The sequence below is a fragment of the Ruditapes philippinarum genome, unplaced genomic scaffold, assembly GCF_026571515.1.
Source record: "Ruditapes philippinarum isolate M1 unplaced genomic scaffold, ASM2657151v2 ctg211_1_1_1_1, whole genome shotgun sequence".
Lineage (NCBI taxonomy): Eukaryota > Metazoa > Mollusca > Bivalvia > Venerida > Veneridae > Ruditapes > Ruditapes philippinarum.
In genome coordinates this window covers 509,312-524,534 of record NW_026852000.1, presented here as the reverse complement: position 1 = coordinate 524,534, position 15,223 = coordinate 509,312, and the positions used below count along the sequence as shown (strand labels likewise).

At 34.1% G+C, this 15,223-nt stretch overlaps 1 protein-coding gene across 1 annotated transcript in view; it reads right to left on the bottom strand.

The window, feature by feature from the left end:
- Positions 1–12,971, bottom strand: part of LOC132745815 (uncharacterized) — a 53,542-nt gene extending 40,571 nt beyond the window's left edge. The window contains exons 1-2 of the mRNA XM_060734801.1: positions 12,835–12,971; positions 9,218–9,310 (exon numbers count right to left, since the gene is read on the bottom strand). The gene's annotated coding sequence lies outside the window, so the exon portion shown is untranslated. The remainder of the gene's footprint in view (positions 1–9,217; positions 9,311–12,834) is intronic.
- Between the last annotated feature and the right edge of the window lie 2,252 nt (positions 12,972–15,223).

The following is a 15,223-nucleotide window of genomic DNA, read 5'->3' as shown; positions in this document are numbered from 1 at the left end:
GGAAATCTGACCACTGACACTTCGGTTAACGTCAAGCCAAAGGGCCCAGATCCCAGATAAAGGGTAGCGATAAAACCGATTGAATAAAATACAAATATTTAACACTTGTGCTTAAGTACAAGGTATTTCACAGTCATAGTTAGGTGTTTTACGACATGCCAACATCTAACAAAAGCGTAATTTTTAACTTATTATCTGATTATAATCATTTGGTCCAATAAACGGGTGATAAAACACCAACTCTCTCACAAGGGGTGGGATTTTTTATGCCTCAGTATATTGCCCATCACTTATCAAATGACGGGTTATTTGTGGTTGGCTTTTGAGGTATAAAGTCCGAATTACAGACAAGACTTGACCTTATCTGATCTTATGGAAGACACAAAACACTGAAGATACTCAATTGCCAAAAGTTTTAAAAGAAGAATAACCAAAAAACTACAAAAATAAAATGAGAAACATAATCTAAGTCATTTCATACTGATAATCTGATTTCAATCAGGAACAGAACAGAACTTTGATCTTTTTACAAAGTTATCATCATCATACGGTAAGCAATATACTAGACAGTGGTCAAAAGTTAGCAAGGCAAAAAACCAGAAAGACCAAACTGTTTTTAAAAAGGCAATTTGTTGAAAGAGAAACAGCACAATGCATGAACAAAGTTGAAAATATACCTTTACTCTTAACTAAATCAATGTCCCATACAATAAAAATAAATAACACTTTGAATTAACCTAAAAGCTCATGATCAAAGGGAAGTTACCACAACAAGCTTTAGCACAAGAGAAATTTGAATTAAATGGAGTCATTAATTTGCTATCACCAGTTAAGAGTAGATGGGTGATCATAGAAAATATTCGGCACAGTTTATAATCAAAGACTTGGCAGCAAATAATGATCTATTTGAAGCCTTCAGGTTTTAATTAAAATACAATACAGAGTTGTACCTGACTCTAATCAGGCAGATTTTTTTTTCTGCAACATTAATTTCAGGACAATCAGTCAGAATATTTTTTCCAATATTTTTGTTAGAATATTGCCATTTGATTGGCAGGCAGAGTATCAGAATTTCACATATATATTGGTAAGTTATTCCATATTCATGGAGTACATCAAGTACTTATTTTTTTAAAAAATAATGATTTCTGGAAGTTTTTGTTTGTTTGTTTTGGGTTTTACGTCACATCGACACAGTATAGGTCATATTGCGACGTTCCAGCTTTACTGGTGGAGGAAGACCTCAGGTGCCCTTCCGTGCATTATTTCAGGCACGAACGGGCACCCGAGTAGAACCACCGACGTTCCATAAGCTAGCTGGATAGCTTCCTCACATGAAAGAATCCAAAGTCCCTGTCGGGATTCGAACCCACAGCGGTGAGGGGCAAGTGGTTTGAAGTCAACAACCTTAACCACTCGGCCACGGGGGAAGAATTCTGATGTTGGTTATAGAGTCTTTCTATAATTTCAAGGTTTGAATAATGATCAGAGAATCTGCCAATATATGGCCAAGATCAGATGAACACAAGCAGGAGCATACATTGTACACATAACCATCATGGCTTTAGCCACATATAGGCCCTAAGCCTCACAGACACTTAAACCTTCAAAAAGTCTATCAAAAAAAATTCTCGTAACTCAACATTATTTGCATGTATAAGGAAAAATGAAGTCTGAAAATGAAGTCTTAATACTTCAAAAGAACATAATTAAATAATACAGTTTACCCGGCACATAAATGGAAATGTAAAGTAAAATAGTAAAAAAAATTTATCTTCAAATGTTCAATTGAAAAAATTTAAATGAAAATAAATTGGTATTAAAAAATGAACTGTTTATGCAGGTTGTCTAGGGGATATGTCTACTGATAAACTTATAAAGTATTAGCTTATTCTTAACAAATTAAGGCAAAATTCTCAAAGTTTTTAATTAAAGGGAAGCAACTCCTACAAGCATAAACATAGCTCAACCAAGGGGAAGCAAATCCTACAAGCTTAAAGCATGGATTGTGTTGGGTTGGCTGGACCAAAAGGTTTATGAGTTAAATAACTGTTCTTTACACTGAAAATTTTGTTATAATCTGTTTAAATGCATTTCAAAGTGACCACTCATTTTGGAAATCATTTTATGTAAATTTTAAACATTAAAACATTTTGCTTATTTCAAGAACTCTGGAGCACAATATTTTCTAAATAATGCGCCTGACTGAACCTTTAATAAGAATTTTAACAGCCTTAGAAATTTTAAAATTTCAATATGCTTTAATAATTCAGACAGTCAAACTAATAGCATAATGTGCTGAGGAAATGTTGACAGATACATCAGAATTTTTTTAGAGAGTGTAGAGAGTGTATTATATCATTAATTAAAAATATACAGCTTATGATTTTTAAATCTCTTGTTTTAAAACAATATGATTTTTTAAAGAAAATGAAGAAGACAGTTAAGACTATTTCAAAGTATATCAATTAATTATATACTGTATAATATGCTAACAAAATGAGCGATGGAACCTAAAAAAGAGTAAATTACTATCAATTAGACAAATTTCAAACCAGATATTAAACATAAAATAAACAGAGAGACAACAAAATTCAAGTTCAAAATGAAGACATCATCTTCAAGTTTATTGACTTACAAAATCAGCCAGTAGTAATGGACGCAAAATGAAAATAATGAAAACATTCAACAATGACTTTATTGTATTGAAATGGTCAATTTGAACGCATGTTTACACATATGTGATTTTATCGGACAATTGAAATGACCGAACACAATAAAGTTTAATGTTCCCCTCTGACACTACAATAGTACTGAAATCTATACAAAATCTCTACTGGACACAAAAAGTTAAATCTCTGAATAAAGAATAGAAAAAATCAAGCAAATGAAAAGTTTGGTGATTTTATCTAATTTTCAAAAAGTTGTGTTATTATGTTTGTTAGAATGAGAGTGTGTGGAGAAAGGGCGAGATTGTACCAACAAGATAAGCGACAAACTACAGTTGTCATTATTTCATTAACTTTAATATCACACACAATGACAGTACTATACGTTAAGCATTAATTTTCATTTCATATGCAATCAAAGCACAGAAGGCGCTGAATTTGTTTGGGTCTCAGAATGTCAGAAAGGTGAAGGTTGTGAGATTATAAACCAATTTGTTTTTGTATAGTGCCACCAATGCTTTCCAGTGTTTTAACTATAGTAAATATCGGCTATAAGACTAATTGCAACACTGATAGTCAATTCAATGTTTATTTGACTTAAACAATTAAAAAAAAGGGGTGGCCTCAACTGGGATTTGAACTCCAGACCTCTCGATTCATAAGCGAGCGTGCAAACCCCTCGGCCACGGTGAAGTTATATGTAAACGGCCTGAAGAAAACCATATTATTGTAAATTAGGGTTTGTAACTCTTATTATTTCGACGCTAAACCTGTTGTTTAACACAGATGTAAATAATCATGGAGCTTACTGTAAGCATGTATATCTATAAAGAATGAAACAATATTAGAAATCTTCGACCATTCGGGAACTACTTTGCTTGAAAATTAATGCGCCTGTCATTTGACAATCTTTACGCATTGATCTCCCCTGAATTTTTCGGCGTTAGTGTACATATAAAGGGAAGTAACAGCTTCAAAAAAGTGGAATTCTTTAGGCATTTGCAATTAACAGCATTAGGCTCTGAAATTTCGCTACCATTATTTGTTTGGTCTGACGACCCAAACAAATAAAAACTGGTTTAGGATAAAACATTGCAGATAAAAGAAAGAAATTTGAATATCTATCTCATTTTAAACACATTTAAATTTTTTAATAAAGGTTTTAATGATTTAATAATCACTAGCAATAAATTCATCTTATCACATAAACCTAATAAAACTTTGAAAGTGGACTACTTTAGGCATTTGCAATTTACAGCATTAGGCTCTGAAATTTCGCTACCATTATTTGTTTGGTCTGACGACCCAAACAAATAAAAACTGGTTTAGGATAAAACATTGCAGATAAAAGAAAGAAATTTGAATATCTATCTCATTTTAAACACATTTAAATTTTTAAATAAAGGTTTTAATAATTTAATAAACACTATAGCAATAAATTTATCTTATCACATAAACATTTGCGTTATAATACAAACATAGTGTAAAAGTGCGCTAACGTTAGCGTTACACTATCGGCATGTCATTGGAAAATGATTTTTTTAACAGTTTGCCGTTCTTATTTATGTATTGTGATAAATAGAATATTATATTTGTTTAGATTCAATACTAAATTTATTGAACTTATTAAATAAAACAGTATTATGCTCGCCAGTCTCAGGCTCGCATAATATGATTTTACTGGTTATTAAACGTACACTCATTCAATATCCTCTATATGAAGAAAAAGTTAACTAAATAGATTTAACAGCCGTCACTAAATAAGACCATCCAACTCCAATTGTTCAACCAAAATTTATAACATATACACAGAAGAGGAAATTATCACATTTTTCTGTGCAAGAACAAAATGAGCCGCGTCACGACAAAACCAACATAATGTGTTTGCGACCAGCATGGATCCAGACCAGCCTGCGCATCCGCGCAGTCTGATCAGGATCCATGCTGTTCGCTTACAGACCCTATAACAAGTAAACAAACTGATAGCAAACAGCATGGATCCTGATCAGACTGCGCGGATGCGCAGGCTGGTCTGGATCTATGCTGGTCGCAAACCAATTATGTTGGTTTTGTCGTGACGCGGCTCAAATATATTTCACATGCAAAAGTTAAAATATAACAGCTGGTGTTCCAAAGTCAAATGTAATTTAATTCTAAAATAAATGTAAAACAATTACATTTTAAGTTGTTAAATAAATAGAAAATGCTTCTTTTAACAACAAATTTTGTTTGTCTTGTAACATGTAACATCATGCATTCTCCATTAATGATTATGAGGTCATAAAATATTTTTGTTGCAAATATTCTGTAAAATTAAATGAATTTTGATACAATTTAGTAATATGCGGAGTGTAAATAATTATGAGCTCTAAATGTACATTTTACTTATGATGAAGAGTATTTATGCCAAAATGTCCATTTCTTTATAATACATGTATATGTTTTTGATCCTCATTTAAATATAGTTTATCATGAAGAAGAGAAATAATCTTTTGAAAAATGAAAAAAAAGATAAGAAATGTATTAGAATCTACTACTTGCAAAAAGATATAACTTTTTAATTTGAAAGTATGAATTTGAATTATAAGACACATGTTTTAACACATAATTATGTACATGGAGTACAAACTACATAATATGATATTGTAAAACACAAGTCTGGGTTATATGTTTATGGTTACCGCACCAGCAAAACCACAATACATTCTGTTTTATTTACAAGAAAATCACCTCTCCCAGTACAGACTTTGAATAAATTGACTTCAAGAATTTAAAATTAAGCTATTTGAAAATACATGTACAAAACACACAAGCTACTACCTAATGTACACAAAAAAAAGTCATATCTAACTGAACAGATCAAAAATGCCAATTAAAATTTTTAGTCAAGTACAAGCAAAATGGATAGTTTATAATAGGTACCGGTAAAAGGTAAAATTGCTATCAAAAGGTGTAGCGGGCAGCAATTTACATAGATTTACATACAGATGACAATGTTGCCAAGGGGTATAGACAAATTACATCCTAAACTTACAAAACTTATTGAAGCATACTTGATTGATGCCGCTATTTTATGATCTATTTCAGCAAAGCTTCAATATATCTCTATATTTAGTTTTAGAGGATATTTGTTTGTTTTCAGTGAAGGACTATAATATAATCTCAATAAGAAGCCTATTCTTTATTTTAAATATATTTTCAAGATAGCAAAGCACAAGAAAAATATTACTTCAAAATGAGCTCAATTTCATATTTGCTAGAATGTTTTAACTATTTCATGTATTCTACAGTTTATTTTTCAAATATTATTAAAATTGATAGAAAATGACAGTCATTTATTTGAGACGTTATCCCAGAGATCATGAAATACTTTATCTATAATGCCTTCTTTATTGTAATTTATCTTTGAAAGTGAAGAACAAGAACTCAAATTCTATATCTCATTCAGACAGGATATGACTGTTCTGAGCAATATCTCACAGATGTCATAAAAAAAGCATAATAATTTAATACTCTCTCCTTGAATTTCTTTTAAAGATCCTGTAACACATTATTTTTATGGTTTTATATACAAATTATGATGCTCAAATTAAGATTTATCGATATTGTAAGTTTCAAAAAACATTATTTATAAAGATATTACCGAATTTAATATTTCATGTAAATAAAGGGAGGTAATTAGAATTTAGTTTTCTATAAATTCTAAGTCAATTTTTCCAATAAGAAATGAATGCATATAATTTAATGATTACCTTAAATATGTACAAATATTTGCAATACATATTTTACATATTCTTCCATATTTGAAAATTGACAAATTTGCATAATTACATACACATATAATTCAATGAAGAGTGGTATGCAATCTCAATTACAAAACATACAGGATCTTTAAACGGTTAATCTTAATACCTTTACAACCTGTCTTAAGAAAGACTTGTGCATATTAAACCATGGAAAAAGCCATTGACTATTTTCCAGGAAAATATCAACATTATGTTTTTGACTGAATAGTGGACTGTGCAGACCATGATCAGATGGCACAGATATGATAGTTGATATTGGTCTGAGCAGAATCTGTTGCTGCCAGCAGGCTTAGAGTTAACAGCTTCAACTGAAATATGATACTGCTAGTATAAACAAACTTTTCATTTCATCTCTAAGATCAAGCCCTGAACATTGTATTCAGACATTCTGCATGCATTAATGTTATATGTAGCTAAGATGTACCCTGTCAGACTCCCTGAGGATTGGCTGGTGCCAAGTCTATGTAGAGAAATGTAAGAGAGACTGCAGGATAATTACATGGCATGAAACAAATATGTTTTAGCAATTTTCTAAAAGTAAATGAGAAAACAAGCAAAAAAACTGAAAATTGTTCTGCTGTGTGGTGACATTTGGTCTTATTAAAATATTAATTTGCCTCTGTCAGGTCCAATAGAATACCCTTGTTCCTGGAAATGACTACATGACTTTGTATAAATGCAAAATGCATCTTAGGGCATTTTTCAAAATCATATAAAGTGCCAATTGATATACCAAAATTGTGCAGATATGTTTAAGTATGCTACATATGCGTAAAAGATATTGCATAATAGATCACACAGTATATTTTAATTGCTTCCAATGTTTAAAGATGCTTTTATATAATGTTTATGACAAGCCACTGTTTGGACTATGCGCTGGTTGCTTTGAACAACATTGCTTCTCACAGTACTGGGTTCGAATCCAATTCAAGACTCTGGATTCTCTCCTGTGAGGAGGCTATCTGGTTAGCTTTGTAAGTGCCTGGAAAAATGGAAGAAGGGACGCTTTAGGTGTAAATTGTTGTAATTATCAACTAGCAACCAAATAAACTGAGTAATTCTTCTAATTCAATTGAGTTTTCTCCTTAGATCTGTTTACGACCTACTACCCTCCCCAACGAATCTTAAACTGTGGAAGTTGTCAGAAGATCCCAGCTGTCCACTTTGCAGGAATGTAGGATCATTACGCCATATCATGTGACCATGTAATACTGCACTGTCCCAGGGACGATACAGATGGCGCCACGACCAAGTTCTTCGTGAAATGGCGGACATCCTGGAGAAAGAGAGAAAGAAAGATAGACCGTTGAAAAAGACTGGACCACACTTTATCAACTTTGTTAAAGAGGGGGAGAAGAATCTGCAAAATCAACAGGTACTGGCATTTTACATGATTCAAAGAACTGGGAAATGTTGGTAGACCTTGGGAAGAAGTTAAAGTTCCCAGAGGAAGTGACTCACACATCCCTCCGGCCAGATATAGTAATGTGGTCAAGGTCTCCGAAGTTGATGGTGATGGTAGAACTCACTGTTCCTTGGGAAGAGAGAGTAGAAGAGTCACATGAGATCAAGAAGGGGAAATACCAAGACTTGGCAGACACTTGTAAAGAAAGAGGATGGAAGACATGGGTCTTCCCAGTAAAAGTTGGTTGCAGAGGCTTTCCATCAGTCAGTTTGGAAAATGCTGGGAGCAGTGGGCATTAAAGGAGGAGCCCGGAATACTGCAGCACATGCTCTTGGCAAAGCTGCAGAGAGAGCGTCCAGTTGGCTCTGGCTAAGACGCAATGAACCAACCTGGCAGCCATCGTAGACGAGGTAGTACCTGATCAACACTACCTGCCCCACCATCTAGAGGATGTTCAGAGATAAGGGGCGAAACATCCAGTGATAGATGGGTATTCAGCTGATGACGTCTACGTTAGGCAGTATATCTGTATTTTCACATCAGTAACATTGCATGGTGTTGGACTGTTCGTTGATTTTAGATCAATTACTAATTTACAAGTGCAGTATTACAAAGGTCTCAAGTGACTCCCTCGTGTCAGTTCAGCTCCACAATTTTGCATCTCAAAGACGGTCTAGAATGTACATGTATGTATATGAAGCAAAGAAGGTTATGTTAATACTTAAATAGTTCATATGTCCATTAAGGCCCCCATGATTACACGTTTAAAAGGATTCGTTTCGATTTTCATTCATAAACGTTTACGATATTGTTTACCGTTTAATCGAAATGACCATATTGTCTTACAAAATTTCTTAATCATTGCCTGTAATCATGGATTTTATCAATTCTAGTGGTTTATTCCAAAGTAAACAAACGGAAAATGGGTGTTTACAACCCTCCAGTGCAAAATTGCTCGTGACATAATACATTTTTGGTAAAAAATGGGGTTACAATGCAAAAAATGTGTGCTGACTCAATCGTGATGAGCCTTGCACATTCTTTATTTGTACATGTATTAAAAATAGAAAGAAAGACATCATTTGGCGACTCAAATACATGGTGTGTATAGTACATAGAGGTACCACCGTTTAAACGGTATCGTTTCGGTTCTTAGCAGTCGTGTAAACGTTTACAAAAACTTGTAAACGTGGGAGCCTTAATGTCCATGCAAAATGAATAAATGTGTACAGTCACACAGGTGATTTAGGATTTTCTTTTGACCATTCTCCAAGTCTTATCAATGGCAGCCAAAAGGTTAGTTGCATATTTTTCTATCTATCTCTTGTTATACCTACCAATAAGCTCAAGTTGTTTGATATTGTCCAACGTCTTGATGTAGACTGAGTGGTGAAATTCCTCATAACTTCATCCAATATCTGGCCAATCACCTGAATGAAAAAAGAATATTGCTTAAATCATATGACATAATGGTTAAAAATTGCAAAGATATTGAGAAAATTTTCATACTAAATGAACGTCAACTATGAACCAGTCAACAACTTGACTTAATTATATTGTACAATCACCATTTGACAATTACAGAATAATTATACAGAAAGAATTTCATGTTTGTTGAGTGTCATAATTTTTAAATAACTTAAACTATTTTTACTTGTTACACACAATTTGACCCATTCATCGGACATATTTTTAACTGCAGTTCATCGGACATTACACAAAGATCAGATATTTTTTCTCTCAGCTGTAACAATAAGTTGTCAGCAATAATTAACTGACTGTTTGTCCAGTTATAAAGCAAAATATATACAATGCTGACCTAGTGAAACACGCAAGAATCTGTTCAGTTTCTTAATTATACCCCCGCACAACAAAGTTGTAAGGGGGGTATACTGGCGCACAACAAAGTTGTAAGGGGGGTATACTGGAATCAGATTGTCCGTCCGGCCTTCTGGCCGTCCGTCGGTTTTTTCTTGTCCGCCCAATAACTAAAGATTCCTTTGACCCACAGTCTTCATATTTGGCATGGAGGTTAGTCGTGATTAGTAGATGACCCCTATTGATTTTGAGGTCACCAGGTCAAAGGTCAAGGTCACAGGGGCCTTGACTTCAAAAAGCTTGTCCGCCCAATAACTTAAGATTCCTTTGACCCACAGTCTTCATATTTGGCATGGAGGTTAGTCGTGATAAGTAGATGACCCCTATTGATTTTGAGGTCACCAGGTCAAAGGTCAAGGTCACAGGGGCCTTGACTTCAAAAAGCTTGTCCGCCCAATAACTTAAGATTCCTTTGACCTACAGTCTTCATATTTGGCATGGAGGTTAGTCATGATTAGTAGATGACCCCTATCGATTTTGAGGTCACCAGGTCAAAGGTCAAGGTCACAGGGGCCTTGACTTCAAAAAGCTTGTCCGCCCAATAACTTAAGGTTCCTATGACCTACAGTCTTCATATTTGGCATGGAGGTTAGTCATGATTAGTAAATGATCCGTATTGATTTTGAGGTCACTGGGTCAAAGGTCAAGGTCACAGGGACCTTGTCAAAATAAAGCTTTTCCCCTCAATTGCTTCAGAATGCCTGTCCAGAGTGTATTGATTTTGACATTTTCACATTTGAAGCATGTAGAATACATAACTTAGCAATGCACTGGCTTAGTAACCTCAGATTTGGCAGGGAGGTTGTCCTTGAGTTCTAAATGGCCACTGTTGATTCTGAGTGGTATGCGGGGGTATTCACGCCATGATAGTGGCAGTTCTAGTTTATTTAGTTACGAATACAATTAAAACTTGCTTGATTACTTTACACAATTAAATGTAAATGGATTTTTTGTGGATGTAAAGGCATTTCCTAAATTCCTACAGGTTCTTTAATTTTTTTTAAAAGGAAAATTTAAACAAGCAAACAGATTTTTTAAACATAGCATGATTAAAATAAAGAGAATCATAACTGAAACTTATTTATAAAAGAAATAGGGGCCACAGTCATACTTTTTGAGTTGCCTGCTCTGTATGGAATGACAGACAATAGACAGTGATATTGACCTTGACCCTATGACTGAAACCGTCTGGTTAGCTCAATATGTTGAGCATTGGACTGCGAATCAGGTGACCAGGTTTGATTCCAGGACAATTTTGTTGTGATTGATCATAATATCCATTTTCCTGTTGTTCACACTGTACCTCTGCTTTTGCATGTACCGAAGTTTATCAGTTCCTTGCAAAAGTGAAGGCAACTATACTCTCCTGCGCATCAGTTGAATGTTTCACTAACGCTAGCGTTTGTGCATTCAGTAAGCTGCGAAGGGAGCGTAAGGCAACTAGTACTCATGAACTGCTTGACAACCAGCCCAGGAACGATGCTGTGTCTGAACTCTGCTTTGGTTCAATGTGGCTTACTGTCGTGATCTGGAGGATAAACTACCAACACCACCATCACCACTCTAGGATTGGTGATATTGATGTAAACAAATTATGTCATCAAATGTGGCACTTAATTACTAGAAAACTAATCGTTAATGGCTTTATGGGATAAAGGGTTAAAGGGTACTCGCTGAACAATCTAATAAACAAGAGCTGTCACCCAAGTGACGAATGCCCCCAAAAAGTTTCTTAAGCATGCAGGTATTATGAAAAGAAAAGAGAATGAAAGTAACTAATTGCTATTGTTCTTTGTATTATTGTACCTGTAATCTCTAATTGTGATAGCATGAACCTTCAAAATATAAGTGTGACCTTGACCTTATAAGAAGGGATGTGGTTCCTGGCTGCGACAAAATGTTGTTATGAGATAGACTTTGTGCCAAATTATTTCAAAATCCCTCAATACATGACAAAGTAACAGTCAGGACATGATTGTTGTGTAAATGGAGACACACCGACAGATGGACATGAGCCTTAGCCACGACACATTGTCTAGATGTAGTAGACATTTGTGCCAAGTTATTTAAAATCCTTCCATGCATGACAAAGTAACAGTCCGGACATGAATGTGTATCTTCAAATTCTTCTGGAGAGAATGAGTACCTTCAAACTATTAGTGTGACCTTGACCTTGAAGGTAGAGACATGGGTATTTGTCATGACATGTCGTCTTGATGTGGTAGACATTTATGCCTAGTTATTTTAACCCAAAGCAGTGAGTGGCAAGTGATTTAAAATTAAAGTCAACAACTTTTACAACTAGGCGACAGACACCTTAAAAATGTACTGCCACTGAATTTAACTGCAATTAACTGTTGCATCTTTACTGCAAGTAAAAAGTAAACTGTCCATCAAAGTTTAAGTTTAATGATAAAAACAATACAAATAACTTTTAGATTTGAGTTTTGACAGGTCTATTATAGATGTCGACTACATGATGCAAATCAGCATGTTAGATTTTACCTTGATTAGGTGGGCAGCAAGCACAAGTGGTGAACTACATTTATAAGCAATACAGCTAGATTTTTAGATCTTAATTCTTATCAACTTAACGTCTAAAGCACATTTGAATCTGCTAAAAAATTTCACTTATAAATATTTTTGGTTAGTGCACTTTAATACAATTTGTTCATGGCTTACTCAAATTAAAATGTTTATAAGAAGAAAGACCTTTTATTCATATCACCAGAAATAACGTAAACCAAAGTTGTAGCCATAAAAATTTGAATCCTTTACACAATCACATTGTCTCGTCAATTTGATTTATGACATGTTTGTGAATGTAAACTTGTTAATCTACAGCTCAAACTCCCTTCATATATGATAAATTTCACCTGCTCGTTCTTGAGATAACTTAAAAACATACAGAAATAGTCTTTGCGACAGGTGTTTTCTACGGGTAGTACACGTTTTTAGATTTGACAGCTCGCGATCACCCAAGCGTGACCTAGTTACACACGTCTGCCACGAGTTTCTTTGTTTATCAATCAAATACACAAACCAAATTAAAGTATGAAATAACATATGCACTTACCTTGCAACTCGCCGCTAAATCTCTTCTCCAAACTTTAATAAATTTAACTTTTGCAGCCAAGTAAATATTTATTAGTCTTTAATTGATTTTCAGTTGTAAACAATTGTTAAACAGCGCGCGCCTGTGACGTCATGTAAGCGACCTCTAGCGGGATGCTTTGTAAACACCTGTTACTTTGGGCAGATAACTTCATTGTGTATACCGAGGGTTTTCCTAATTACTTTTGAAAGGGATGGACATGAATGGTGTGTGTGTAAAATGTGTATTTACTGATCAGTGATTATAAGACAACATTTTTATTATTAAAGAATAACTTGCAGTTCAGTAACTAACCGCTTTGAAATTTCTTTTCATTTTTACTTTATTTGTAGTCCAAGGGAAGTAAATCAATAATTTATCTCTATTGCTTCCCTTGCTTCACTGGCACATTAAAGCTACCAGGGTCTTTCAAATAGAATCAATTCTATTTGAAAGACCCTGAAGCTGCATTCCAGTTGAGTCAAAAATATTTCAATAAAATCAAACTTGAGAAAAATTTACTAAGATGTAAGGAAAAGTAAAATGTTTCAAGATTCAATTAATATTTGACATAGTATGTGACTTTACTATATTTTTACTGCGTTACTAACGCAGTAAAGTTTATTTGGGCATATTTCGACCATTTTTTGGCGTTATTTATGTGGTTTGTAAGTGCCATTGATAATAGATATGTAAATTGTTTCCTTTTGGTTACTTTACATTTACACATTCAAATACATTTTCAAAATTTTCATTGAAAATTAGCACGAATCTGGAGGAGTGCTGCTTTAACATCATTCCTGATTGAAGCCGAGGGGAATGGAGGAGGGACAAAGGACAAGGACGACGAGGAAGTTAGGGTGCTGGCGGATGAACCCTTATTAAACATAGATTACATACAGCGAAATTGTGCTGTTATCTCAACAGGTAGAGCGTTTGACTGTGAATCAGGCGACTTGGGTTTGATTTCCGGTCACTTTCGATCACATGATTATCAAAACCTTTTCTACGTCATTCGCACTGTACCTCTGCCCTGGCATGTACAGAGGTTATCATTTCCTTGACGGCCTGTGAAAGCGAAGGCACTTATAATGGCAAACTCCTCTACAGTCTTCCCAGTAGCCCAACAAATGGTGCGCTTTAGGGCTTTTTATCATATAGACGATGGTCGCCCGTCAGACAGACATCAGATTGTAAAGTCGGTACGGTAGGTCTTGCAGTCGAAATATTGAGACTACCTGCCCAGGAACGAAGCGGTGATAATATAGTTTTAAATAAACTTGAAATATACTATAGGAGTTATTTTGTTCTCCTTTTCTTAAAAAGGCAGCTGTACAAATGCTAAGAAACTTCAGAAAAAAGCATCAAATGTATGTTCAGCAAAGGCCTCGGAGCCTCAGCCCCATTACTCAATAGCACTATTGTTTTCAGCATAGACGTTCGAATTTTAGAATTCAAATGCCTAGATAAAGATGAAACCATTTTAACTTAGAGTTACATTCTGGAAAGAACCAGCTACGAGCAATAAATATATAATGTAAGTTCTTTTGATTAAGTCTGATCTGGTACAAAAAATATATCATTATTTTCTGTCCTAGGTCAGAAACAAATAAAGACGAATTAACGTGACAGGTTGTGTAGAGTCGCCATATCACGTGACTTTTAGCAACAATCTTGCCAATGTTGAGTCAAAATCTCGACTATTAACAGTCCAAGCCACGCTCCTGAATTATATGAACACTTATATAATATCTATGGTCTCGTGCTTTTAACTAATTCAGGTTTTTACCACACTTAAGTGAAATTTTATATATGTATATAATTATGCTTCTAAAACAATTTTCAAACATCGAAGAATATGTATATTGGTGTACATTATATGTAATTATTAAAATGTATGCACTCATTCCTTATTGAAAAATTTGTCTTAGACTTTATAGAAAATAAATTTCTAATAGCATGTACCTCCCTTTATTTTCATGAAAATGTAAATTCGGTTATATCTTTACAAATAACGATTTTGGGAACTTACAATATTGATAAATCTTCATTTGAGCATTATATTTATGATATGAAAACATAAAAAATTGTGTTAGCATACTATAGTAAAATGCTATGTACAATGTCTGTTGGTTATACATTTGTATATTGTTATATTTGTAGATTGCTTTGAACTGAGAGTGAGAGATTTAAATATTCTGATGACACAAACATTATTTTGATTACCACAACTTTGATTACACAGTTGAAACTAGATGTCACGTGAAGATAAAACTCCAATGCTTCAGGCAAAGAGTTTAGATGGCTAGATTCGACTTATTAGGAGTGCATCTTGATTTGCTTCATACATTCTTGAATGTTTCTGTTTTTG